General features: G+C 50.7%; 1 protein-coding gene and 1 long non-coding RNA gene across 3 annotated transcripts in view; one reads left to right on the top strand and one right to left on the bottom strand.

Annotated features, from left to right (window-relative positions):
- Positions 1-16,714: 16,714 nt before the first annotated feature.
- LOC142011099 (uncharacterized) lies at positions 16,715-27,061 on the bottom strand. The gene is made up of 3 exons (XR_012644968.1): positions 26,951-27,061; positions 25,329-25,411; positions 16,715-17,225 (listed from the first exon to the last, which is right to left on the bottom strand). It is a non-coding gene; the product is annotated as an uncharacterized LOC142011099 (long non-coding RNA).
- The window catches only part of PROX1 (prospero homeobox 1), a 55,532-nt gene continuing 54,940 nt past the window's right edge, over positions 26,817-27,408 (top strand). For both annotated transcript variants that reach the window (XM_074989986.1, XM_074989984.1), the window contains exon 1: positions 26,817-27,043. The gene's annotated coding sequence lies outside the window, so the exon portion shown is untranslated. The remainder of the gene's footprint in view (positions 27,044-27,408) is intronic.

Raw genomic sequence — 27,408 nt, 5'->3', positions numbered from 1 at the left:
GCATGTAATACAGCTCACAGCTGCCCACCCCCTGCAACCACAAGAGCACACGTGTATATGTCCTCAAAATATTAGATCAAATCGGGAAGTTGCAATGCAAATCTAATCAGATGTGCCAAGCTTTAGCTGTGCACTGCTTTTAATTAACAGTTTGGGGGAGAGACATTCTCTTACTATTTGTGTGTTAAGTGCCCTAGCAAAATGGAATCCTGATATTAGTTAAGGCACCTACATGCTATAATAATAATAAGCATACTCTTGCATTAGATATATAGATCAATGGATACTGTAGACACATAGATGCCTTCTTTTAAATTGTAAAGAATTCCAAGACTAACCATGTGGCAATATGTTGTGAGGTTTATGCCAAAAAGTACAAATCCAGTAGTGAATCTAATTAAGCATTTGATAATGAGCACTGAGTCTTCTACTCAACATATTTTACTAGTGTATTTGTTTGTAAAGGTAGAGATAAGCACAGTAACACAATCTGTTCTTTAATGCCATAGGCAAAGAAAATCACTAGCTATCAGCTACATTATTTTATAATATTTAGCAGAGTTTAAGTATATACTTATTCTTTATTCCAGATGCCTCAGATAAGGTCTTATCCTGAAAAGCCTTCCTCTCTAGAGTATTCCTTGATTACAATGGTATTAATTGCAGGGGAAAAAATTGCTCATATGAGTAAAGATTACAACTTCACACTGGTAGTCTTCATGTAATAATATTTTCACAGCTATTTTGTTAAAAATAAAATGAAAAGTTCTGCGTGCAATGTGTAGAAAGCTGCAGATAACAGCAAATACTTAAGAAAAGCCATAATTATTAGAAATTGGAGCCACAATAACATACATCAACCTTGATTAGTTACATTAAAAAGTCCCTATAAACTGATAGTCTAAAAACAGGAAAATAAACATCACCTCAAAGTCTAAATGGCTAATAAAAAATGTAGTTAAAACAGATTAAGGTTCAAATCAAGGTCATGAAAGGAACTGATTAAGGAAAGCTGTCATATTTTCTAGGGTTGTGTGGCTGTTTCAGTGACACTGTTTCCTCTGAATCAGAGTCTTACAATGAAAAATCACACTGCTGGGGTTAATAAACGGAGGGCTCATTTGTTTAGATCAAGATTTCAATTAAAACACGTGGTGAGAGAAAGGCTAATTTCTTGTTTAAAGGTGAAATTAAATAAATATAAATAACTTAGCCAGTCGCTCACAAATTATGGGTCCCATTCATTTCCACTACTCCACTCCTTGTGCCTGCTCTGGCTTCACCCCAGGGCCATATTGCCCCAAACCTCTCTTTCCCCTCAGGCTTTCTATTAGGATGGGGCAGCTTTAAATTCCAAGCAGGGCTTAAGAGCACTTCCCAGCAGAGGCTATCTGGGAGACATGCCCTGTTAGCATATTGGTGACTTGCCTTACCGGCGGAATTAAAATCTCAGGTACTCATGTTACTGTGCCCCTATCCAAACGGACTAGCTGTCCTGAGGGACTGAGTGCTGGAACAAAGGTTGAATTGAGCCCTCTCTGTGTAAATAATAATATAACTGCAATACAAGTTTAAGGGGAACAGGACCTGTCTCTGGGCGCATGAACTCCAGTGATATTTTTGCAACAGTCAGTGTCAGCCCGAACCCCTGAACAATACAGGCAAAACTGGACTAGCTATTTTGGGGCTGAGCTGGGCAACAGTGTTTTGCATGCAACTCACCCCAGGGGGAGAGAGAGCGGGTAGCTACAGGTATACCTGGGTGGGATGGAGTTCACTCTCTTAGCTTCCAGGCCCACACAAATTGAGGCCAGAGCCCCCCAGATCGACAACCTGGCCAAGTGCTGCTGCCCAGTCTCCAGTCCCCATGTTAGCCCCACGGGGGTGTGCCTCATAGGGAAGGTATGGGCAGGACTAGCACTGGGGCCAGAAACTGGGGCAGCTGCACACCACTCTAACAGGAGAGCAGCTGCGTGCTGAGCAGTTAGATGGTGGTGGAGGGAGGCAAGTCTCTCACTCCTCCTGCCCTCTCTTGCCAGGGCCCCAGATCCTTTCTGCGTCCCCTCCCATTCCTGCTCCTCACCCCAGGGCTCCAGATCCCTCCTGCCCCCCACCCCTTCCTGCCCCCCCAAGAGCACTGGATGCCTCATATACTCATGATCCTTTCTGGCCCCTGAGGGTCCTTCTTCCCTCCTCTCCTCCTCCATCATTGCCTGCCCACCTGCCTATACACTTTTCCTATCCTTACTATGCCACTGACTGACACCACTGAAATGTCATTTCCTCTGCCCTACCAAAGACGATATCAGGCACAGGGCAGGCTCCACAATTTCTAAGATCTGAAATTGAATTTGGGGTACCTGCTGCTTCCCACACCCCCAAGATCTGACTCATTTTGTACCAAAGGAAGAAGGGGTAGAAAGTTTTCAAGTGGCCACCAAAGGCCTCTGGTGGTAGGACATACAGGATACATTTACATAACACAAGTGATTTCTTCTTCCTATGAGCCTGCACCAGAGTCAGGATCCTCATGTATGAGGTGCTGTATAAACAAGAAATAAAGAGGCATTCCATGTCCCAGAGAACTCTCTATCTGGATTTATGACAAACCGCAGCAGCCCCTGTAGCATTACCTTTTCTGTTGCCAGATAAAGGACTTCTGTCTTCCAGAAACTAAATTCCCTCCTGGAGAATATAAAAGAAGCTAATGGGGAGTACAAAGTCATTTTGTGAGGAGGTTTAGTGTTTGTTAACTTTTTAACCTGTGTGAATACCATTTACATTGAACAAAGTGGATTCAGAGTCAGAAGAAAAATCAGTTATTTTAGGAAGCAAGGCTACTTTGGAATTTAAAAATCTAGAATCATCCAGATAAGATTACTGTGCCAGAAATCATATTTTTATTGGTACATAAAATACTTGTCCCTTAACCATGCATATCTAGAGTGTGGAGTGAAATAAACCTCTAACAGTTGTGGAAGTATAACATTGTATAAGTATAACGTTGTATAAGGGGACATGCTGGATACATTGTATATGAGAGGGACATGCCAAAACATGTTACAAAGTATCTGAGGGAGCACACGTAGGGACAGTTAGCTTTCGAATGGAGAAGCAATTAAGATGGAGCCAGCGCGTCTAAGAAGCAGGCATCAGAATGGAAGGTGTGAAGGGCAATTAGGTAAGTTAACTGGAAGCTGTTAAAGGAGATTGTTAAGGGTGGCAGGTAATTGAAGATACGTGACTGGTCTCAGGGATCTCGAAGGGTGGTGACTAAACTCTTTTTCTTCTTTTGTCTGTAACTTGTCTGTAACTTGTTCTCCAAAAAACTGTATAAATTAAGAGACACAAGCCCCACTCGGGGGGCTCACTTCTAAATGTATTAGCAGAGCGGCTTTGCTAATAAAACAGAGTGGTCTGATAAATTGTGAGTCTGAGTCTAACTTTGACAATTTGGAGGTTCCACCAAGATGGCAAGCGGCTTCGCTGAGGCTGTGTGATCCCTGACTGCCTTGCAGGACGATCGTGGCAGCCGGCGCCTGGATGCTTAGTCCAAGCGATCCTCCACAAGACAGAAAGGTACACAGCAGCAGCGCAGTCTACGCCATTGAACTTGTCGGTTCCCACTCTGTTCGGGTAGGGGTCTTTGGATCCAGCTTCTGGAATCAGACGTCTCAGGTAATTATTATTTTTGTGCTTTAACCGGTTTGAGGACTGTCTTGTCTTTGTGTCTATCCGTCTTCCCTGTGGTGTGTGTGTGAATCTGGGAGCCATCTCTGTCCGGAGACTGGCTGACCAAGGGGTCCCCGTCCCCACGGTCTGAATAAGTGGAATCTGCACAGCTGCAGCTGCACCACGCCTTGGGTATAACCCCTGGTGTGAAAGCAAGGGCAGTTGAGGCAGTAGCCTGTGGGCTCCTTTCTGTGTGTTGCACCGGGTACCGCTCTGCCGAGCCCGAATTTCCTTCTTGTGTGAGTGCTGTGTGAAGTCCTCTTAAAATGGGTAATCGAAAGTCTAAGATAGAACAGTTCCCTAAGGGAACTCCGGCTCATTTTATGTATTTCAGAAAGGGACCGGACTCTTGTAGGTTTCTTGAAAAATGGTCCAAATTAGCTCTAGAGAACCCCAAATTACAGTGGCCACTGTTAGGTTCTTGGGACAAGGATCGAGTGAACGCTTTAAAAAGCAAACTCGTCCTCCCAAAAACCAAATTGGAGAGAGGAGAAGTAGACTGCTTCATGCAGTGGTGGGAAGAGGCAAATCGTAGATGGACTGAGTCAAAACTCACCTCTCTCTTAAAAATTCTAGCAAAAAACTAAAAGTTCAATTGGATGCAGTCTCTCCCACCACGAGTCCGAGCGCTCCCCTTTGCCCAGTCCTGTGCAATGATCCGGATCAAACCCGACCCCCACCATACTCGTGCCCAAATAAGAAATCAGAAAAAGAAAAATCTTCAGTGACTACAGATAATGAAAGTGAAGAAGACACCCTCATTGGCCTCACAGCTCTGCAAAATATTATGAAAAAGAAATCCAAAGCAGACTGCAAAGATTCTCTTGACCTCTCTTTTTGGAAAAGAGAGCCTGATGGGAGGTTAATGAGAGACTCTGATCAAACTGTTGTGGCACCCTTACGAGTCCTTAAAATGGGAGAAAGTGAGTCCATATGGGATTATAAGCCCTGGACTCATACGGAACTTTTATCTATAGTTAAAGGTTTTCCCAAACCACAGGAAAACTCTATCAAATTTGCTGAGGAGTTTCTGTTAATCTGTGAAACCTATGAACCCTCTGAGACAGATCTCCTCCAACTGTGTAAATTGTTAGCTCCTGCCAGTTATTATGAAAAATGGTTGGCTGCCGCAGACTGGCCCGCTGAGGCATGCCACTCAACCATAAAAAGTACTGGCCCAGATTCGGCGTACAGAGACCGGTGTATGGCTCTTTGGAAGCGCCTGCATCAAGCCATTCTCAAAGTGTGGTCTCCTAAGACAAATTGGACAGCAATACGTTGCTGTAAGCAAGGGCAAGGAGAAAGCCCAGGCGACTATAGGTCCCGGCTAACTGATATTTTCCTACAACATTCAGGAATACAAGAGCCCGATGTAAATGGGCAGGGGGCCTTGGCACATACATTTGTTGATGGTCTTCTCCCTGCCACAGGCAGCATGTTAAAACGAATAAGTGTGGGATGGGAGACTGAAACCATAGACAAATTGCTGGCAGTAGCAGAGCATTGCCACCGCACTTTAAAAGGAAAGGAGGAACAGTCCTCCCAAAAGTTAATGGCTCTGCAGATACAGCATTATTCAGGGCTAAGCAGACCACACCGGGGACAGGGACGGGGTCGCGGAAGGGGGCAGGGGGCTGGATTAACTGGGGTTTGTAACTACTGTAAACAGCCCGGACACTGGAAAAGAGAGTGTCCAAGACGTCCTAATAATCGTATGGGAAATCAAGTGAACCCCCCGCTGGTTCCTCCAGCTGATCCCCAACCCTATTTTTCACCCCAACAATGACGGGATGCTGGGGAACCTCAGAAAGTTTTAGCTCCCCTATTATCTCTGTCCCCTACTGGAGAATGTGTCCTGACTGTAAATGATCTCTCTCTCCCTTTCCTTGTTGATACTGGAGCTTCTCTTTCTACAATCCGCACCACTGACTTGCCTGTGGTTCCCCGATCTGGAAAATCTGTGTCTGCTGTTGGCATTACAGGGATCCCTACCTCTTTTCCCCTCTCAAAACCTTTGTCTATTCAGGTCGGCCCCCTCTCTGAGGAACATGCATTCCTCCTCTCTGATTCCACCCCTGCAAACCTTCTGGGACGGGACTTGCTACGCAAACTTGGCTGTTCTATTTACTGCTCCCCAGATGGTGTCTATCTGCAAATCCCTCAGTCTTCCTTATGTGATTCTGTAGCCTCCCTGCTGTCTGAAACTTCCCTCTCCACTCCGGTCCCTTGCTGTCCCTTAACTCCGTCCCTAGAGCACCTAATCTCTCAGGTTCCTTCCTCCCTATGGCCATCTCACCCATCTGAAGTGGGCCGATTAAATACTGACCCAGTTCGGATTACTGTAGACAATTCCAAACCTCTGCCTCGCCTGTCTCGGTATCCTTTGAATCCTGAGGCAGAGGCTGGGATTGCTCCAGTTATATCCGCATTAAAAGAACAAGGAATTATTGTCCCTTGTTCCAGCCCCTGTAACACCCCTATCCTCCCAGTTCAAAAGGCTGATGGCAAATCGTGGCGATTTGTTCAAGACCTTCGAGCTATTAACCGTATTGTCATACCTTCTTTTCCAGTGGTCCCTAACCCCGCTACAATACTAGCGTCTATTCCTCCAAATGCAACCCACTTTACTGTTGTAGATTTGTGCTCCGCTTTCTTCTCTGTCCCAGTTCACCCTGAATCCCAGTGTCTCTTTGGCTTCTCCTACAAGGGTCAGCAATATACATGGACTACCCTTCCCCAGGGGTATACAGAGAGTCCATCCTATTTTTCTCAAGCCCTAGCCAGGGATCTCGCTGATCTGGTTTTCCCATCAGGATCCACACTGATCCAATATGTGGACAACTTACTCCTGTGCTCCCCCTCTCTATCTGCCTCAGAAACTGATTCACTAACACTTCTCACAGCTTTAGCGAACAAGGGTCATAAGGCTTCTCGCACAAAATTGCAGCTCTGCCAAACCTCTGTCACATACCTAGGCTTCCTTCTCTCCCAGGGCTCCCGTACACTCTCTCCAGCCCGGGTACAAGCCATCCTTAGTTTTCCCCAGCCTTGCTCTCCACGCCAGGTCAGAAAATTCTTAGGCATGACAGGGTTCTGTAGGCAATGGATTCCCCAATGTGCTTCTCTGGCTAAACCACTCCAAGAACTCACTCGGTCCTCTGTACCTAACCCCATACCATGGCCACTTGAAGCAAATGCTGCTTTCATCTCCCTTAAGCAGAATTTAGCCTCTGCCCCTGCCTTAGGGTTACCTAACTATGACAAGCCTTTTACCCTTTTCTGTCACGAACAATCTGCTTGTGCCCTTGGGGTTCTTACTCAGGAGCACGGTGACAGAAATCGCCCGGTGGCTTATTTCTCTGCAACCTTGGACCCTGTAGCCCAGGGTTTACCCCCTTGCCTACGCGCTGTAGCTGCAGCAGCACGCCTGGTCGAGATGTCTGCGTCCCTTGTCCTCCGCTCTCCTCTCACTCTCATGGTTCCCCATTCTGTGGAAACTCTCCTTCTGCAATGCAATACTGCTCACCTCTCCTCTGCTCGCCTCACTAGGTATGAACTTTTGCTGCTTTCAGCCTCACATATCACTATCAAGCGTTGCTCCCGGTTAAACCCTGCTACCCTCCTTCCTTTACCTAGTGATGGTGAACCCCATGACTGCCTTGCAACGGTCTCTGCTATCACTGTCCCACGCCCCGACCTTTCAGATGTACCTCTCCCTAACTCTGACTTGGTATTATTCACTGATGGGTCCTGTTATAGAAATGACCAAGGCCACCTTCTTGCAGGGTACGCTGTGGTCTCTCTCTCTGAAACCATAGAAGCTGCGCCTTTACCCTCTGTGACCTCTGCCCAGGTGGCTGAACTGATTGCCCTAACCCGTGCCTGCTTTCTAGCCGAGGGGCTCTCTGCCACTATTTTTACTGATTCTCGGTATGCCTTTGGGGTTGTGCACGACTTTGGCACCCTCTGGCAGGCTCGAGGTTTTCTTACCTCTACTGGTACCCCTATCAAGAATGGCCCCTACATTGCCGCCCTCCTGTATGCAGTTTTACTACCGTCTGCCTTGGCAATTGTTAAGTGTACTGGCCACTCAGCGGCAGACACCGAGGTGGCAAAAGGTAATGCACTTGCTGATGCTGCTGCAAAACATGCCGCCACTATAAAACCTTCACCAGAAGCATTTCTTGGTCCCCTCTCTGTCTCTGTAACGCCACCATCCCTGTCTCATCTCGCTCAGCTCCAGGATTCTGACCCAGAAAGAGAGAAAGACTCCTGGAGTGCTTTGGGTTGCTCTTTGCATTCTGATTCCCTTTGGTGATCGCCCACCAGTACCTTTGTAGCCCCCCTCTCACTCTACCCGTCTCTAGCCGCCCTGCTACATGGTGTTTCGCATGTCGGCAAGGAGGGGATGGTCTCTGCTATGAGTAAGGCGGGGTGGTGGGCTCCCCATTTCAGCTCCTTTGCAACCTGCCACTGTGCCGCTTGTGTTACTTGTCAAAGCCACAATGTAGGCAAATCTGTAAAAGTAACACAAGGGTTCCGGGGTTTGCCTCAAGCACCTTTCCTACACTGGCAACTTGATTTTGTACTAATGCCAAAGTGTCAGAAATATGAATTCATTTTAGTTATAATATGTCTATTTTCGGGTTGGATTGAAGCCTTTCCCTGTCGCAAAGCTGATTCATTGTCTGTTGCAAAATGTCTGTTAAACCACATTATCCCTACCAAGGGAATTCCTGCCACTTTGTCTAGTGACTGGGAAACACATTTTACTGGAAAAATTGTTCAACATCTAAACCAGGTATTACATGTCACCCACCTGTTGCACTGCCCCTACCATCCACAGAGTGCAGGGGCAGTTGAAAGGTGAAATGGTGTGCTTAAAAATAAGCTGGCAAAAATCTGTAATTCCACAGGGTTAAACTGGCCAGCTGCTTTACCACTGGCCCTTATGGAAATTCGGTCATCCCCATCCCAGAGACACAAATTGAGTCCATTTGAAATCATCATGGGACGCCCTATGCGAACAATGGCTACTATTACCCCAGTCCCAGACCTAAACCTAACTCACAGCATGCTCCTCCAGTACTGCAAAGGGTTAATGCAAGCTGTGAGCTCCTTCCATTCGCAGGTGCGAGCAGCTTGGCCAATGGAACCCACCTCTGCTGCCTGTCACACTCTTGAGCCTGGTGATTGGGTCTACCTGCGGCACCACCTTCGGAAGCACGCCTTGGAACCCCGGTGGAAGGGTCCATACCAGGTACTGCTCACCACCCAGACACCAGTGAAATTATCCCGCATCGCTGCATGGATCCACGCCTCACAGTGTAAGCCAGCGCCACCTCCAGGGGACCAAGCACCTCTGCAAGACCACGCAGAACCAGCTTCAACCCCAGAAGACAAAGAGGAACAGCCTGCAATACCTTACAATCTGCGCTCTCGTAAGGGTTGCCAGAAGCAGAGGGTAAGCAGACAGCAGGACCCAACAAACAAGAAGCAGTAGTGAGCCTAGCGCCTGCTGCCTGATGGACGTAAAACCGTGACTGCAGTTCCCTCGAAAGGGGTTGTCGGAACCAGAAAGGGTCCTGCTTTCAACATGTGTCCTTTGAGAAGCTTAATCCTCAGCTACTGTGTCCTGAGGGTCTGGGGAATCCAGAGTGACAGTGACAATTCTTTTATCCAACAACAGGTGCAGATAGCCCAGATCCTGAATATTTCTAATTGCTGGGTCTGCAGCCACATCCCAGCTCACTCACAAGCTAGTATCCCCACCATGGCAATCCCTTTGAATTCCTCAGAGCTTGCTGGAGAACCCTATCCACTTAAAAGGACATGGAAGGAAAATGACACTTGGGGGCTGGGAAAAACATATGTTCCTAAACTTACAAGTGTGGTGAAAGGAAAGGGCCACTGGTGCTGGGTGTGTAATGGGACAGGGCTGAATCTAGGGAGGAGCAGCTGTCTCCAATACATCATGTCCCATGGTGTATGGGACTGTTCAAACAAGGTTGGAGAATGGTGAACCGGGTATGGAAAGATAAACTTCCTCTCAACCTGGGATCAAACCAGAGATTCAACCTCTTGCTCCCCCTACAGCCTCCCTGAGAAAAACAGCACCATCTACAAATGTCATGTAAATGCTACCTCTTCTCCCAGTGAAAATCATCCTGTGCCCTTTGGGGGATACTATTCCTCCTTTGTAAATTCTTACATGTCAAAGGGTTGCAGTCAACCCTTCCCAGCTTTAATGGGACATCATTGGGTTTGTGGGGAAAATGCTTACACTGTGTTACCAGCAAATTGGTCAGGTATCTGTTATCCTGCTCAGCTTTTCCCACAATTCCGGGTGCTTCAATCCCTCCCATGAAATCGCCTCTGTAATTTCAGGCGAAAAAGGAGGGACTTGCCAGATGCTAAATGGTATGTAGATAACATAAGCCCCCTAACTTGGGAAGAAGCTGTTGGCATTTCTTTAATCCCAGTAGGGGGGCAATTCACCATGCAAAAAGGCTTTTAAGGTTACAAGCGGTGGTTGAGATCATGGCCAATGAAACAGGAGAGAGCTTAAAAGCTCTGGCCAAAGAAGCAGGAGCGGTCCGACAAGTGGCCCTCCAAAACCGTCGGGCATTAGATATAATACTGGCAGCCAAAGGAGGGACCTGTGCTCTAATTGGAACAGAATGCTGTGTATACATACCTGATAATACTAATGAGGTAATAAATCTTGCTAGCCATCTGGAGCAAATTGCATACCTTCCCCATGAAGAACCAAGTTCCTTGTGGAAATGGATAAGTAACTTATTCGATTTCTCTAGTCTGGGAAACTGGTTGTTTCAAAGAATCCTGACTATCCTATTTGGAATTCTAATAATCTTTGTGTGTTTTCAATTGATTTCTTGTTGTATCCAAAACTGCACAAGACACACCATCCATCAGGTTACCCCTAACCAGAGTGCTAATCTAATGTTGTTAAATGTCACCAGTGAAAGTAATGAAAAAGAACGATTGACGTATGGAATCCAGTAAGTCGTTGGTCATGGGCGTAGCCTTGACCAAAAGGGGGGATTGTGGAAGTATAACATTGTATAAGTATAACGTTGTATAAGGGGACATGCTGGATACATTGTATATGAGAGGGCATGCCAAAACATGTTACAAAGTATCTGAGGGAGCACACGTAGGGACAGTTAGCTTTCGAATGGAGAAGCAATTAAGATGGAGCCAGCGCGTCTAAGAAGCAGGCATCAGAATGGAAGGTGTGAAGGGCAATTAGTTAAGTTAACTGGAAGCTGTTAAAGGAGATTGTTAAGGGTGGCAGGTAATTAAAGATACGTGACTGGTCTCAGGGATCTCGAAGGGTGGTGACTAAACTCTTTTTCTTCTTTTGTCTGTAACTTGTCTGTAACTTGTTCTCCAAAAAACTGTATAAATTAAGAGACACAAGCCCCACTCGGGGGGCTCACTTCTAAATGTATTAGCAGAGCGGCTTTGCTAATAAAACAGAGTGGTCTGATAAATTGTGAGTCTGAGTCTAACTTTGACACAGTGAAGTCAATATTTAAATCAATATGCCTTGGGAGGAAGATAACTTCTCATCGGTAAAGATTGAATTTTTCCTCAAGAATCTCTTAGGAGATAAACAGCATATTTCTGTTCTAAAAGCAGCTAAACAGGACTCTCAGGTAGGTCTAATCATTCTTAGATTTTAATAACATGATGCTGTGAAGTTATGAAATTATAAATGCTTGATGTTGGAAGAATATTCTTCTGCTAGGCACCAAAATTATTTTGGACTTTATCCTGCAGTGTGCCAAGCACCATCCACTCTCATGTACTTCAGTGGGAGCTGAGGGTGCTCAGGGCCAAATTTATAAAGGTATCTAAAGAAACAGAGAGGCACCTAGTCAGATCTGCACAAACATTTCATGTAAATGGGTTTCACATTGAAATCAAAGGGAGTTACGGCACACAGACTTTTTTGAAAATCCCATTTGAAGCTTATTTGCATCTTTAGGCACTGGACACCTTTCAAAATTTGATCTTCAAACCCTTGCAGGATTGGTCCCTATGATCCCAGATCTGAAAGGTCACAAATAAAACAGATGCTTATCTTCTTAGAGTAATAAGCATGATTGTAAATCAGCAAGCTTCTCTTTCTGAAAAACAGTTATAGTGGCTGAAAATAAATTAAAGAAATGCCCAGGAAATTATAAAAAGAAGATTCTTAGGTGATAATGCTCCAAGAAAAATCTTTTTTTCTCTTTTGAGCACACCATGCTGAGGAAAGTCAGGACAGAGTGTTAACTAGTGAACATCCTTCCTTTTATTTTTTGAAGTTGCACATGAAATTTAAGATGGGGCTAACAGAAGGAGGCTAATAGTAGTGGTTATGTGAGTGTTTGACCCTTTCACCGGTCCAGTACTGATAACTAAGAGCTGTTGCAGCTGGCAATTATTCAGTGGCCTATGTGAAATGAGCTGATGGGCTCAGTTACTAATGGGCAGGTGTTTGCCTCACAAAGGCTGTGTCTACACATGCCCCAAACTTCGAAATGACCATGCAAATGGCCATTTCGAAGTTTACTAATGAAGCGTTGAAATGCATATTCAGCGCTTCATTAGCATGCGGGCGGCAGCCGCGCTTCGAAATTGACGCTCCTTAAATAAGGGGACTTCGAAGTAGGCGGCGTCCTTTCGAAAAGGAGCCCCGTCTGGACGCGCCGCACGGCGGCAAGGAGCATCAATTTCGAAGCGCGGCTGCCGCCCGCATGCTAATGAAGCGCTGAATATGCATTTCAGCGCTTCATTAGTAAACTTCGAAATGGCCATTTGCATGGCCATTTCGAAGTTTGGGGCACGTGTAGACACAGCCAAAGGTCTCACCTACACTATAATAAAGACTATGCTAGGCAGGAAACAGTTTCCAAACCATCATCATGGCAAACTCCAAGGTGTGATGGTCTCCTTGCAAATCGATACCCACTTTCCTCCCAGACTGATTTCTGACAAGTCACTTAAGTTGGTCTGATTGAATATATATATTTTACACTCAGTGTTCCCTGTAAACTGTGAACGTGTGTGGCCACTCAGGGGAGAGTCAAATGCTGATTAGCAGAGAGGTTTTTTGTTTCTACTGGTGGTGTCCATGCCTCAGTGCCCAAAAGAAAAAAAATATTCCATGGATGGAAAAAATTAGTGGGAGCATTGCTTACTTCCATTACTGACAAGTTTGTTGTGCCTCCAGTGCTGTTGGCACCCAGGAGATCGCTGGCCATCATGCAGTATTCCTTGGTGCATGGGCTTTGGAATTCTTTGGTCTTCCATTCCTATAGAATCTAGATTCGTACATGCCAAGGTGTCAGTGGACCATGACTTACCACCGTGGTGCCACCTGCTGGTAACTCAGGAATTAGCTGTACTTTCTGCATTGGCGCCTTCACCCAGCTGTTGTGTCATCCCTGCTCTATTCACGCTCCAGTCTCTGGACTTGCGTCACTCTACAGATCACGGTGTCCTGTTTGAGACTGCCCTCTGGCAATGCTCACTACAGTTCCTTGCCCCCTTCCAGGGGACTCAGCAGTCCTGTCTAAGGACACCAACACAGTGGTCAGCTTCAGCCTCCATCTAGCATCTTGGGGGCAGGCCACAGTTCATACCACGTTCATGCCAGTTCATGATGATCTTAGCGGTGGCTAGGTGTGTTCCAAGGGGAAAGGGGAGGGACTCAGGCCTGCCCACTTCTCTGAGTTCCAGACCAGGGGCTCTCTGATGGCAGCCTTGTCCTGCCCTCCTCCTCTCTTCTTCCCACTCCCAAGGACACGCCCCCTGTAACACCTTGCACCAGGTAGGCATCAGGTTACAGCACCTCCCTAGCTCCCCTTAGCCTGCCCAGCAGGGCTGTAACTAAGGTGCTGGCATATACTTGGAGGTAGTCCTGTACCCTCCCTAGCCAGGACCCAACTGACTCAGCTCTGCTGGGCAGCCCCTTATATGCAGGGACTGCTCCAATGGACTGCCCTCTGATTACCCCCCACCCAGGAGCCCTTCCTTTATTAGCTGGGGTGCTGCACAGGCTCCCTCCAGCCTGCATTAACCCTTCTCTGCTGGGCAGTATGGCCTAGTGGCTATCCCTGAAGGAGTGGGAGTTTTGCCCCACTACACAAGGGTAGAAGGGCCCTGTTGTGCTTATCTAATCTGACCTCCTGTATAACCCAAGCCAGAGACCTTCCCCAAAATATTTCCTGGAGCGTAGCTTGTAGAAGAGCATCCAGTTTTGATTTTTAAAATGTCCAGTGATAGAAAATCCACCACAGTCCTTGGTAAATTGTTCCATTGGTTAATGACTCCATCAGAAATCAGGGCCTACTGCAGTGCTAGTCGCTGGGCAACTTAACTAGCACTTGATGGCTTGCAGTAAGGTGCATGACAGGCTACACGCCCTGATTGGTTGGAAAAGGGGTCAGCAGACCAGATCCTAAACCCAGCAATAGCAGGAGTACAATGACTGCTCAAAGCACTTGGCCACAGCTGTGATAGTTACTGCACCTGCTTGCTCCCAGCCCTGCTCCTGCCTCGGGCCAGCCTTGCCTCACTCCAGGTAACCCATTTCTGATCCTGGGTACCAATTCTTGGACTCTGATTTCAGCTTTGTCTGTTGGCTCTGGCATCTGACCTCACACTCCAACCCTGAATCCAGGCGCCAACTTCTATCTCCTTAGTCCAGCTGTGACCCACAGCTCTGGCACCTGGTCTCTGACTCTTGAGTCCTGACTTCTGTTCTAACCACTAGGCCTGACTCCTCTCCTGACTGCTAGCCCTAACACCTATTCCCAACACTAAACACAATTGCCCACATCCTGGCTCTGATATTCTGACTGTCAACAATGTCCTTATTTCCAATCTTAATTTGGCTAGCCTCAACTTCCAGCAAGTAGATCACATTATGCTTTCTCTGTTAAACAGAAGAGACCATTATGGAATATCTGTTTCCTGTGTAGAGAGTTATAAGCTTTCCAATATGTCCCCACCAAGAAAGCCACTGAAACTGGTGGAGGTGGTTGCTGGATTTAGCTTGGACTATCCTAGCTTCTGATCTTGTCCTGTTGCTGATATGGAGCAGCTGACAGAAATTATGAGCATGGAGAACACTAATCCAGTGCTCTTCAGCTTTCCTTAGGACCCATCAGTCACATCCAGACCACAGAGTTTATAGAACCATGGTTCTATAGCTTTGTGGTAGGCCTGATGTCTCAATATCCCCACTGAAGATACTGAAGGGCCTGAAACATGACAGTTGCTGCTGCTACATAAACATCACATCTTTGAGCATCCTTCAGCATTGCCTATGATGCTATGGGTGCTGGAACAGATTTCATTGGGAGGGGGTACTGACAGCTGTAAACCCTGTATATAATGGAAATGACTTCAAGCCTCCTAGTTCCACCACCTATTATGATGATGCTCAAATATTTGACAGCTGCCACCTGCTTAAAGTCCTGACTGGACAGGTTAACATTCAGCAGGTTGTAATGTGTACCTGGACATTGTTTGATGGTAAGTACTGTCCAAGGGCTTCATTTATCTGAATTACTTATCAGACCAATGCACACTGGTCCTTGCCCAACCAGACTGGCCACGAGCTGCACTTCAGTACCAGACTGGGACACCAATCAAGCCACTCCCAATCAGTGGTTTAAAATCTATTTCAACTAGGACCGTGGACAAGGTATGCTTTGGCTAAAATATAGGTTTTTTTAATGCCCTCAGGGCTCTATGCAACATGACAATGACTGCTTTTACCATCTTCAGGCTGAATGCAAATACACTCTAGTGAAAACAAATCAAAACTAAAATCAAAATCAGCTAGAGTCACCTGGTCTTCTCTACAGTGGGGAAGGAGCCAAAAGCTTGGTTTTACACTTGATTTATGAACAGGTATCAAGAACAAATTGTCTTCTAACCTCCAAGAGGTGGATTCTTCTTCAGGAGGATGGTGGTACATTGATGAGACAAATTATCAGGAAGTTTGGACTGCTAGTCTCTGCAGTTTTCTGTGATACACCATAGGACTTGAGTTTCCTGGATTGGGAATCCAGCTTTCATTAAGTATTGGGCCATATTGTCAGGTCTCTAGCTCCTCTGGATCTGGCCCACACGACCCATTACAGTGTCAACATGGAAAAGTAAGAGTCAGTGTGGAATGACATGCCAACAATAAGGCCAGAACTTGCCATGCCTGTAATGTGTGCAAATATTACCAAGATGCTGGTTGCACACTGGACATCAAAACCACCTCTACTATTACAGAATGATTTTAAACAAGAGAGAAAATAATTTAAAAAATGAGCATTGCAATGTTGTTAAAAACACATGCAACCTCCCAGGCCCTGGTGAAATCTGGTTGCAAGGCCAAATAAGTTTATAGGATCAGATGAGACTAGAATGTGTCCATAGCTGCCCGGACAAAACTTTCCTCGTGAGGGAGAACCATCCAATGGACTATAGCCAGGGAGTAACCACACCTGTTCCAATTTTCCCAACCAACCTCAGCACAAGGGGTAGTTTGTGGAGGGAGAGATGGCATGTCAGGAGGTAGAAAGGGCATATAAGAGCAAGGAAGGGTTGGACTGGAGTACTTAACTTTACTCCATTAACTTACAAGCTGGTGCAGGGTCTCCAAGGGATCCTAGCCTCAACCCTAGAAATCCATTCCCATGGCTGTTCTAATCTCTGTTGGGAGCAGGTTCACAACTTCTGAATTATGAATCCATAACTAGTAGTTGTGGGCCATAGTTGTCTCATTTAGCAGATCTCAGTGCAGGAGAAAGTCTCGTCCTCATGGTTCATGTGTACATGCATTATAATAATGCCGCACTTCAGAAACAGGAAAAATGCAAATGGTTAATTTTAAAGAACACTCTCCCAGAAGTATGGATCATGGGTTAATGTATCTAATTTTAATATGCAGGCATACAAGGTTTAAAATGAGCAGGATGTTAACACACATTTAGAGGGTAGGTAAATTTAATGGCCATAGCCACTCATTCAATTTTTTCTCCATGAAAAGTCTGAACCTGAGGTGTTACCTTTGTTAAGGAAGCATTAATTGCATGACAGTTAATTATTGACAGATCTGAATTGCTTTTTCTCTCAATCAAAACATGGCGCTGTCCCAAAAGTGAACAATTTACAATGAGAAAGGTAAATTTGCCCACGTGTCTTTTTATTTCGAGCTCTAGCTTTCTTCCCTTAGCTTTCCTCCCCATACTTACTGAGAGCTTGTTTGTTTGATGGTCTTTGCAGCAATGTAGCTAAACTTCTGCGAATACCTAGGATGGATATACTCCATGGGTGTAAAGCAGCGTTTTCTCTGGTGCTGCTTCAAACTTGGAGAAGCCCCACTTCATACCAGCATATTTACACTGAAGCAGACACCCTGAAGTAACAGCTGTATCACCCTGCACAGATCCCTACCAGAGACAAGCCTGGGGAGCCTGTTAAGAAAAAAATACAAAAGAAAAGCAAATGAAAACAAACTGAAAGTTCTCTCTGAAGAAGCCGATGGTCCCCTAGTGATCACTAACCCACGTCAAGGTGGTTACCCTGCTTAACCCCACTTGGCACAGAGTGGGAATTACCAAGGGGAGATCCATCTGGAGCTGCCTGAGATAAGAGGTGTCCAGTGTTAATAAACAGGCTTCCTCTACACCTCAGCAGGGCCTTCCTTTTCTAAACAGTCTTCCTTTAATGTTGTAAAATGTTTTTTTCCATTTGCTCAACCATCAGGCCTCTACTGGTGGGGGAGAAGGGAGGGAAGTGGAGCGGGGTGGGAGAAGGAGACAAGTAGGGGTGATGAAAAAAAAAGAGAAGGAAGAAAAAGCAAAACAGTTTCCAAACCAACTGGACACCTGCTTTGGAAAAAGAAATTCCTGACTCTAAAATTTCTCCCAGTTCAGCTGCTTTGTTCAGCCCTTACATACACACAGCCATGATCTGTAAACGGGCAATGACTAATTTTTTCTTTCTTTCTTTCTTCCTGTCTTTCTTTCTTTCTTTTTAATATTATAATGAGTAATAAAAATAATGCTACTGTGTGATTTAAAAGTCTTGGCCCAGACTTTCTTTTTTTTAATAGTATAATGAGTAATAAAAATAATGCTAAAAATAATGCTTTCTTTCAAAAGAAAGAAAGAAAGAAAAAGAAAGCCTGGGCCAAGGTTTTTAAGCACACAGTAGCATCATTTTTATTACTCATTATAATATCTGGGAGCTCTTATACAAAAGGTGCCATACCCCAAATACCATGTATAGGAGATGTGGAGTCCAGATGAAGTTAATGAATGAATGAGGTGCCCATGAAGGTTAATTTGCACAAACAAAAGGTCAAGGGGCATCCGCTAAACAAAATATTGATTAAAGTAAGTTAAATGTTTTCACTTGAAGGAGACAGGAAGGATTAAAAAACAAAATAGATCTGTATGTATAAGAAAGGAACAGGAAAGAAAAAAAAACAGCCCCCCCATACACAAAGGAAATGGTAGAAAACATATCTGAATCAGCTAGTCATCTGCTAACAAGCTGTAAAGATTTCCAATGACAAGTTGTCACATTAGTTTAGTGAAACTGAAGCAGCACTTATCCCTTTTCCTGTGCTTAATCTCTCCCCGTGCTCCACAGAAACATGCTACCGCGTTTAATAGGATTAGTTTAGTTCACTTTCTCTTCTCCGGAGCGGAGTGGGGTTTTTTTTCCCCTAACAATTCTATTTCCATCAATACAAGATCCATGAGTTGAACTGTCTTTTACCCAACCACCTAGATCATATTGACTCTGCGGGGATAAGTCATGCACCTCTTAAGGGTTTGTTGAGAGGAGAGTCAGGGCAGGGGGTGTAGACAGAGACTTTGCATTCAATGGTTGCAGATATTAAGGACCCAGTTCTCTCGCACACAAACGGATGTAGTTCCATGGAGTTCTGTGGAGTCACTCCTGATTTGCAGCAGTGTAAGGAAGAGCAGGATCCGGCCCAAAAAGACCAGAGACTAGAACGGAATACACATTTCTAACCTTTGCTGTTCTTGTTTTTTCAGCAGAGAGGAGGGTGTTTGCTCCCCTGTTCAGGGGGAAGGTAAAAACGGCCTCACGCTCTCAGCCCTTGTGTCATCTGGTTTTAAATTGCGCAAGGAAAACGGTAAAAGAAAGGGCCTTGTAACCAGCCTGCCTTAATCGCTGTCTATTTTATGGTTTTCGTGCAAAGTCGTGGAAGAGCCAGCGAGGGTCCTGAATATTTTTCTCACATTTTCTTCTGCCATTTCTCCTTCCCCCCTCCCCTTTCGCAGGAAGAAACGTCCCAGTGCGCAACTATCACCGTGCAATTAATATCTTGCAGAGATGGAGCAGAACTGGGTTGGCGGGGGGCGGAGAGTTGTTTAAATCCGGAGGATCCCAATTTTGCAGCTGACCTGAAACTTCCACCTTAAAAACCTGAAACTTTAGGGAAAAGTGAGCCCTGGTTCTGACCTGTGTGACTCGGTCTTCTCTGAGTAACCCGCCCCCGCCCAGGTGTGCATATCCCCACCTCGGGGTGCGCATATCCCCACCTCGGGGTGCAAACTCTATGGAGTTTTCCAACCTCTGTCTCCCGCGGGCAACAAGCAAGAAGTTAACCCCTCTCCGCCCAAGGGGAGGAAAGGGATTTCTCCAGGGCTCCACCAGTAACTGACCCCTGCGCAGCGCGCCCAGAGGACACGCGCTAGCAGCGGCTAGGGCTGGATGGAGCAGGGGCAGCGCGTCCCCCGCCTCGCCAAGGAGACGCAGCCGCTGCAGCTGGGGCTGGGAGGTAAGGGCAGCGCTCCTGGCCCCCGGGGCACTCACTCATTCCACGCGCCGTCCTGCAGGTGGCCAGACCGCGGCTGCTTGCCCAGGGCCTCCCGCCTCTCTCTGCGCTGCCTCTTGGGGCTCACAGCCCGGGAGGGGGAGAGGGCTCCAGTCTCTCGGAGACATCAGCGCCTCCTGTTTGCTGCCCAGCCCGGGCACAGGAGTTAGCTGCAGCCGCCTGTCCCCGCGCACCGTTTGCAAGAGCTAGGGAGGCCTGGGGAGCTGCCAGGGCGCATTTCACTGCAGCCCTGCTCCGGCTGCAAGGCGCAGGGGCTGCAGCCAGGGCCCCCCCAGGCCCAGCTGCAAAATCTCGCCCGCCACCCCGGGCATCCGCCAGCGTCTTGAACAAAGACTTCAAGAGCGTCATCCTGCCCTTGCCGACGCAGCCCGTCTCCCTGCGCTGCCAGGCACCCCTCGGCGCCCTTAGGCCAAGCCCCCGCGCACTCCGACCTGCCGGGCAGGGAAAACCTGCCACCCGCGCGCAAGCCGGCAGCGCTAGGAGCTCCCGTGGGGCTCCCACGCCCGGGCCGGGCCTGGCCCGTAGCACGGCGTTTCTTCCTGGCCTCCGGAGGGGCTCCCAGCCCGGATAACCTGAGTATTAGGTATCAGAGGGGGAGCCGTGTTAGTCTGTATCTTCGAAAACGAGAAGTCCCGTGGCACCTTATAGACTAACAGATATTGGGGAACAGAAGCTTTTGTGGACAAAGACCCGCCCACGACAGCTTTTGCTCCAAAATATGTTAGTCTATAAGGTGCCACGGGACTTCGGGTTGTTTCTGAGTGTTAGGTGTGATTCACAGCAGGCGCCTGGGTGACAGTCCAACGGGTGATTCTTTCCCACCTGCTCGCCGCTCCTGCAGGGTGCCGAGAGGGGTGGCTCCCTCCCTCCAAGGCTGTCAGGAGAAGGGGTGTTTATTTTTCACCTCGGCAGAAGCTGCTGTCCCAGTCCTGCAGCCAAGAGGTGGAGCGGCTGCTCTGGGCGTTACGCCAGCCCCAGGATCGCTGCCCCAGCCATCCCCGTCCCAGCTGGATGCAGGCAGTTGCGGGGTGCCGGTTGTCCCTCTACACAAGTGTGCGCCAAGCGGATTGGGGGGGTGGCTTTTTCCTCGCCTGCCGTCTCCTGGCTGGCAAACCCTGACCCCCGTCTTGGCTTGAGCTCCTCTCCCAGGGCGAGCCGCCGGGCAGCCCGGGCGCAGGACCCGGCTTTGACTGCGCCCGGGGGTCGGGCTGGCAATCGGGCATCGGTGGTGTGTTGGCAGGGACAAAGCAGGAGCGCGGGGCGCGGGGGTGCGGGCGAGGAACCCACAAGGAGAGATCGTAAAGAAAAAGGTGGGGGGGGGGGCATTTAAGTCGAAACTAAGTTATTGTTCTGGTGTGTGTTCTTGCTGAGTTGCGGCATCCCCCGGAAAGGGCAGCCAGAGGCGCCTAGGAGAGCACTTCTAAAGCCATCCCCTTGGGAAGGAGGGGAAGCCTGGTCCCACGCAAGCCACCAGAAGTTCTGCGGCACCTTGTAGACTCACAGATTGATTGGCGCATAAGCTTTTCTGGGCACAGACCCGCTGGGTCAGAAGCGGGTCTTTGCCGACGAAAACTTCTGCTCCAAAATATCTGTTAGTCCATAAGGTGGCATAGGACTTCTGGGTGGTTTTGGGGATACACACTAGCAGGGCTCCCCTCTGAGACTTTCCCACGAAGTAAATGCACCTGGCTGCTGCTAGCCCCTTATCTTTCATTACCAAGAACCAGCCCGGTTAGGACCCTTCCTTGTGTTGAAATCACACAGCTCTGTAACAGAGGATCGCCAGGCACATGGGGCCAGGCCAGCCGCTCTTTGCGGCACGAGCTGTCTGAGAGATCAATGAGGCGGCGGTGCAGTATTTCTGCAATGGTCTGTAGGGATCACTTGTGCCTCACACTCCCGGGGTCAAAGCCAGGGCTTGCCAGAAGCGCTACCCTTTGGCTATGCTTACACTAGCGCATTCCTTAGACAAAACTGGTTAAGCCTGCACATACAAAATGCGTTGTGTCGACAGAAACTGAAAACAAAAAAGGTGCGTAGAGGCTCTGGGGGTTCTTTTGTCGATAGAGCGGCTCACAAAATCGATGCGCGTTTATGTGGAGACTCCATCTGTCGACAGAAGTTTTCTTGGACCAGCTCTTTGGACAGTAACTTCTGTGGACAGATGGCTGTAGTGTAACTGTAGCCTTTGAGTGCAGCCCCTCAGGTAGGTAGATAACTAGGGAGTCCATCAACCAGAAAGACCCCTGACTTTAAAAAAAGGCATTTCAGTAAAGCCATGTCTGACTGTCTGGCAGGGGAAGGCAATAGGCTAGATACACCCACCAGCACCGAAATCCCCTTTTTAACGATCGAGCTGAAAATACGGTAAATGGGGGCTTTAGCTCGCTCATGATTTGTCCTTCTCCAGCAAGCACAAAACCCTCTAATTCCTTCCCTTCTTAATCAGGCCCTTTACCCACGGGGTCCCGGGCGTGTGGGAGAAAGCGGATAAAGCAGCCGTGCTTTGCTTATGGTACGTTACGCGGGCCAAGTCACACTGAAAATAGGACCAGGGAGCGCGCAGTGGCCGGGGGCTGAGGAAGAGCGAGGATCCGAGCAAAGCTGGGCAGGTCAGGCGCATCCCAGCGCAGAAGTGGGGTCACCAAGGCCAGTCTGAAGCCGGCCAGAATGAGCCCTCGCCATCGGAGCTTGGATCCGGTCTCTAGAGCGACCATTTGCCGCGTGACTTGTGTGTCACCGCCTTTTGCCTCTTTCCTGGGCCCCTCTCTGGGGCAGCCAAACCCGTCGGGCCAACCACGTGGGCGGGGGAAAGGACCACTGGGGGAACAGGTGTCAGGCCACCCCGGATTCTTCAAGCAGAGGAAGTTAGAGCCGGGAGCAGACGCGGGGCCGTTTGTCTGTATCCCCAAAAGCACCTTATGGACTAACAGATATTTTGGAGCAGAAGCTGCGGTGGGCAACGACCCGCGCCTGTGCCCAGGAAAGCTTATGCACCAATCAGCGTTAGTCTACGAGGTGCCACAGCATGAAGCTCCCGGAGATGGGCAGCGCCTTTTCTGCCCTGCCCGTTATCCTGGGGAGACCAGAGGCGTTTCCCCCAGCGCGGCCCGAACACCCAGCTGGGAGCCAGCACGTGATGGGGAAGGGATCCAGCCTCCACCTGCTGGAGTTGGTGGCCCAGGCGCCCTTGAGGGCGCCGGCCCCGCAGGGATCGCCGGCAGGAAGGGTTCAGAAAGAGGAGCTGGAGGCAAGGCCGGTGCCCAGGCGGCTGCCCTGTGCTGGCGAGGAGATCCCGGAGCGTAGCCCCCACCCTGCTGCAGCGGCGGATTCACCCGCCCTGCCCAACTACTGAAGAAAGTCACGCGGCGGTGTGGCAGCCTCGATCCCTCCCGGCCGTGTTCCTAACCCGGACATCCCGCCCATCTGGGGCGCCAGCGCTCCCACTGCCACTCTGCCTGAGCCCGGGGCTTTCGGGTCTCGCTCGGGAACCGCTTGTCGCGCCGCGTCCTCCTCGTGAGTGGCTCGGCTCAGGCGCTGCTGCTCCACACCTCTGAGCGGGTCGGACAATAGGGGCGAAAGAGACGTCCCCGCGCATCTGACGCCCACGCCTAAAACACAAGACAGAAGATTACTCGGTCTCCGGCGTGTCAAACAAACGCCTTCTGGTTTGGGTCTTGCTGCAGTCCGGCCCTGAGATGTGCAAACAAACGCACTCCCCTTCCAGCCTCTTCCTTTCTGTGCGGGAGAGGTCGGCCCCCCAGGACTTACTTGTGTTGCATCTCACGCTGCATTGCACCCGTGGAAAGGGAGGAAAAGGCTCAGGGCAGGTAGCGCATCCATTTGGAGCTCTTCGGTCACCCCCAAGACACGTTTTAAGTACAATATAAAGGCGTGGAGAGCTCTCATGGCCAGAAATGAAAACCAGAAGTCCTGTGGCTCCTGAGAGACTAACAGATATTTTGGAGCATAAGCTTTCGTGGGCAAAGACCTGCAGGCGGATCTCTCAGGCGCCACAGGACTTCGCCTTGTTTTCGAAGATCGGGACTAACTCGGCTACCTCTCTGCTACACGTCCAGAAAGGACTCTTCAACTAGGCGGCCAAGGGCCCAGGCAGCCCTGTCCAGGCTAGGCCTTGGCCGCATGGGTTGCCGTCCTGCAGGCCTGAGTTGAGTGGAATTATGGATTCTCTAAGCAGCATCTCACCAAGTGGTTGCCACCATCTGTTGAGAGGTGGCTCTTGGAGAGTCTGGCGCCTGGGGCAAAGGCGAAGCTGGCTGTGGGATCCCTGGGGGCGGGGGTGCTAGTGCGTGTTGATGAGAAGCAAAACATCGCTTTGCTGCACCTTGGCGCAGCGGCTTGTTCTCCGGTGCGTTTGCGTGACTTTGGTGGAGGAGGGGAACGGAGAAGAAGGAAGATTTAGCTGGAGGCATCTTCAGGTGTTCTTTTTGCTCCCTGCCGGCCATGGGAAATGTTTGTCCCCGGTGATATTAAGCCATCCTTTGGGTTTGCATTTAAGCTGTTAGTTAAACAAACATCACTTCAGAGGGGCATAAGCAGCGGGGTTCCCCCAGGGAGCTCCTACAGCTGCCAGGGCTGCGGGTCTTCTGGCATTTCGCGTGTGACCAAGTTCACGTCGGGCCGGTCCCCGGGCGTGCCTGGCCGGAACCCCCAGAGCGGACACCCCGCGGGGCGAGGGACGGCTCCGCGGCTGGACGCGGGGAGCTGACTCGGACCTTGTGGTTTGTTTCCGAGTTAGGATGCAAAGAACCAGCTACCCCAGGCGCCGAGGGTGAAGGCCCCGGCTCCCTGAACCTCCGCGGGCGGCGGGGGGAGAGAGCTGCCGCCAGCCGCCTGCAGAAAGGCAAGGCACCGGTTTGCCAGGCACGGCAGCGACTTTTGAACAGTTGGCTGCCCGGGAAGGGTCCTAGAGGGGCGTTCTCCCTGCAATAACGGGGGTGAGGCTTGGCCGGCCGTGTTGCCCAGGCGGATGGCCGGCCTCTCCGCCTCCCCTCGCGCGGGAGGAATGGGGGAGCTGTCCGGGGTGTGGGGGAGAGGCAGCCGCAGCAGGGAGGGGGTGGATCTCCGCCACCCGCATTAGCTGCACGCCCGGGGACCGGTCCGCGAGCCGCTGCAGAGACCCACGTGCCAAGGCTGGAAAGCGGCTTGCTTTAATGAGCCAGATCCCGGCCGGGGGAGGGGGGGATCCCTGCAGCGCCGAGGGCGAGGGCTGCCCTAGGCTGAAGGGGAGGCGCAGGTTTTGCCCCGGGAGCTGCTGGGGGTGGGGGGGGGCGGGCTCCGAGTCCCTCGCTCCGCTGCCCCGTGGCCAGAACTTGCCCCCAGCAACGCGCTGGAGCAGAGACCCGGCCCGGCCCGCGAGAACCACGCCTTCGGCTCTGCAGCCCATCCTCCCGGGGCAGCTCGCCCACTTCCCGTCCAGCCACGCCCGGGGCGGGGACCCGGGCACGCGGTCTGCAAATGCTGCGGCCCCACGAGGGAAGGAAACGCAGGAGTTGCAGCGCCCTCCGAAGTTAGCTGCCCTGGCTTTGAGCACATCCCCAGGGCCGGGGGCTGCGGGTCTGCCTCCCCAGAGGGGCAGCGGTTTTCGCGGGGCGGCTCAGCAGGGAAGTTAACGCGCTAACAAACCCCTACATCCAGAGACTGGGAGTTAATCGTCACCCATATTAAGCACCGCTCTTACCTTTCTGAAAGCGGCTTAACGCGGCCGCTCGGACTTCTCCGCCCACAGGGCCGTTAGTCCCCATTCTCCTGCCGCGGAGATGCCTACAGGTGTCAAAGCAAACTTCAGCGTCGCCCGCTTGCAGCCGCGCTCGCGCGCGCGTGTCACACAGACAGACAGACAGACAGACAGAGACAGACAGACAGGGGGACTCTGATTGAAGTTTCACGCGTCCGGGGAAAAGAGACGCCACCGTCCTAACTCCGCGCTGAGCCGCGTTATCACCGGCGCGCGCCCGCTGGGCCGAGTCCCTGCCCGGGATGCTGGGGAGATGCTGCGGTACAGCCGCTGTGCAGGGCGCCGGCGTTCAGTGAGCAAGGTGTAGATTTAAGTGCGGCTCCGCTCAAGGGGCTCGCTTTTGTCACCTCCGAGTCAGAGCAGCCCGCAGGAAACAAACGGGAGGCGCAATTCGGCGGGATTATTAAAAGCCGCGTGTTTGGCCGCGGTGCAACCTGACGCGCTTTTGGGGTCGTTCGTTTTCTGTCTCACGAGTGACAGGCTGAGTGTTGGGCTCGGTTAAGGGCGCAGCCCCACGTCCCGTGGCAAGCCGGCTCCTCTCTGCGCCTGGGGCTTACGGGTTTATAAGAAGTTTCGAAACAACAGTTTAAAAGTGTGCAGCCCGCGCGGCAGAAGTCCTGTGCACAACCACACACTAACAGCTCCGGGTCGTGGTGCCCGGGGTGTAGGAAAGATGCCTTATGTCTGGTGCGCTTTGGCCTTCTTGAACGCCACTGTTGCTTTAGCTAGTACTGGATGCGGCCAGAGTTCGTGAGCCCCAACTTCCCAAACGGCCGCAGCAACCATAGCCCTGGGACCCGGCCAGATCAGTTTCCAGCTCGGTAACTTGTGCAGCCCGCCCCCCGGGCTGCTAGACGTACGGAAAGGAGAGAAAGGCTGCAATCCTGGTGCATGCCGGGGGTACCTTGGCCAGCACCCCTCGCTGCGCTGCGGACTTTCTCCACTTCCGAGCTCTTGGAAGTGACTTGCTCTCGCAAGGCCCCCCCCTCCCGCAAATGCCCCTCCTGCCATGCCCGGACCCATAACCGCGGCGCAGCGTGGTTGGCGCGGCAGCACCCCCCAGCCGAGCTCTGCGGGACCTGGAGTGGCTGGCCAGATCCAGGAGCAGCTCCAGGGCCGCCCCTAGCTGCCGCCGCTTGCAGAGGGCTCCCCCCACGGGCGCACCCGCTGAGGCGCTAAAGCCTCCTTCCCTGCAGCGCTGGGGGGGGGGGCGGGGGGGGGCTGTTTCTCCTCCTCTCCTCCCCCACCCCCTTTTTTTTTTTTTTTTTCCTCCCCAAGTTCTCGGGTCGCTATCCCCCCTTCCATCCGAAGGAGCCTCCCGATTGGGCGCTCGGCCCGACCCACGTCATCCAGACTGTGACGTGTAGTCTTCCTGTTTCCTTCAGCTGTGTCTTAAAGTAAATCTTGTTGTGGTGCGGAGCCCGCCGCTGAGCCAGGCTGCTCCGCTGCCGGCAGAAAGCAGAGGCGCTCGCAGCCGGGAGAGCAGCGCGGCGCGCCGCGGCTCTGCCCCCCTCCCGCTCCTCCTCACTCGCTCTCTCCTCTCTCACCCGCCCTGGGCCAATTACCATATTCAGCAGCCGCCGCTCTCCGGCGCGCTCGCTCTGCCTCTGGCTTCCCACCGGCACCCAGAGCGCCTCCTGCCATCGCTGCCGCCCCGAGTAAGTATCCTCTCCCCCGCCTCCCGCCTCGGCACCGGCCCGGGCTGCTTCCCGCGGGAGGGGGGGCGAACCGCCGCCCGGCGCCGCGGCCAGACGGGGGGCAGCTTTCCCCGGGCGGGGGGCGCCCTGACTGGGTGAGCGGAGCGCTCCGGTACCCCGCGCGGCAGGCGGCGGGGGGCTGGCACCGCCGAGCGGCCGTGGGAACCTGGCGCTCGCCTGGCCCGTCCCGTGGCGGGCGGGAGGGACCTGGCGGGGGTCCCCGCGCCTGCCCCCTTTGTTGCCTCGGCGGGGCGGCCCGGGGCTGGGGCTGGCGCCCGCGAGGCGGGGTTGACTTCTTTTTGTTGTGCCCGTCTCCCCCCTTGTCA

Source organism: Carettochelys insculpta, chromosome 3, assembly GCF_033958435.1.
Source record: "Carettochelys insculpta isolate YL-2023 chromosome 3, ASM3395843v1, whole genome shotgun sequence".
NCBI lineage: Eukaryota > Metazoa > Chordata > Testudines > Carettochelyidae > Carettochelys > Carettochelys insculpta.
The sequence above is the reverse complement of the archived record's forward strand: the minus strand, read 5'-3'. Positions and strand labels throughout refer to the sequence as shown.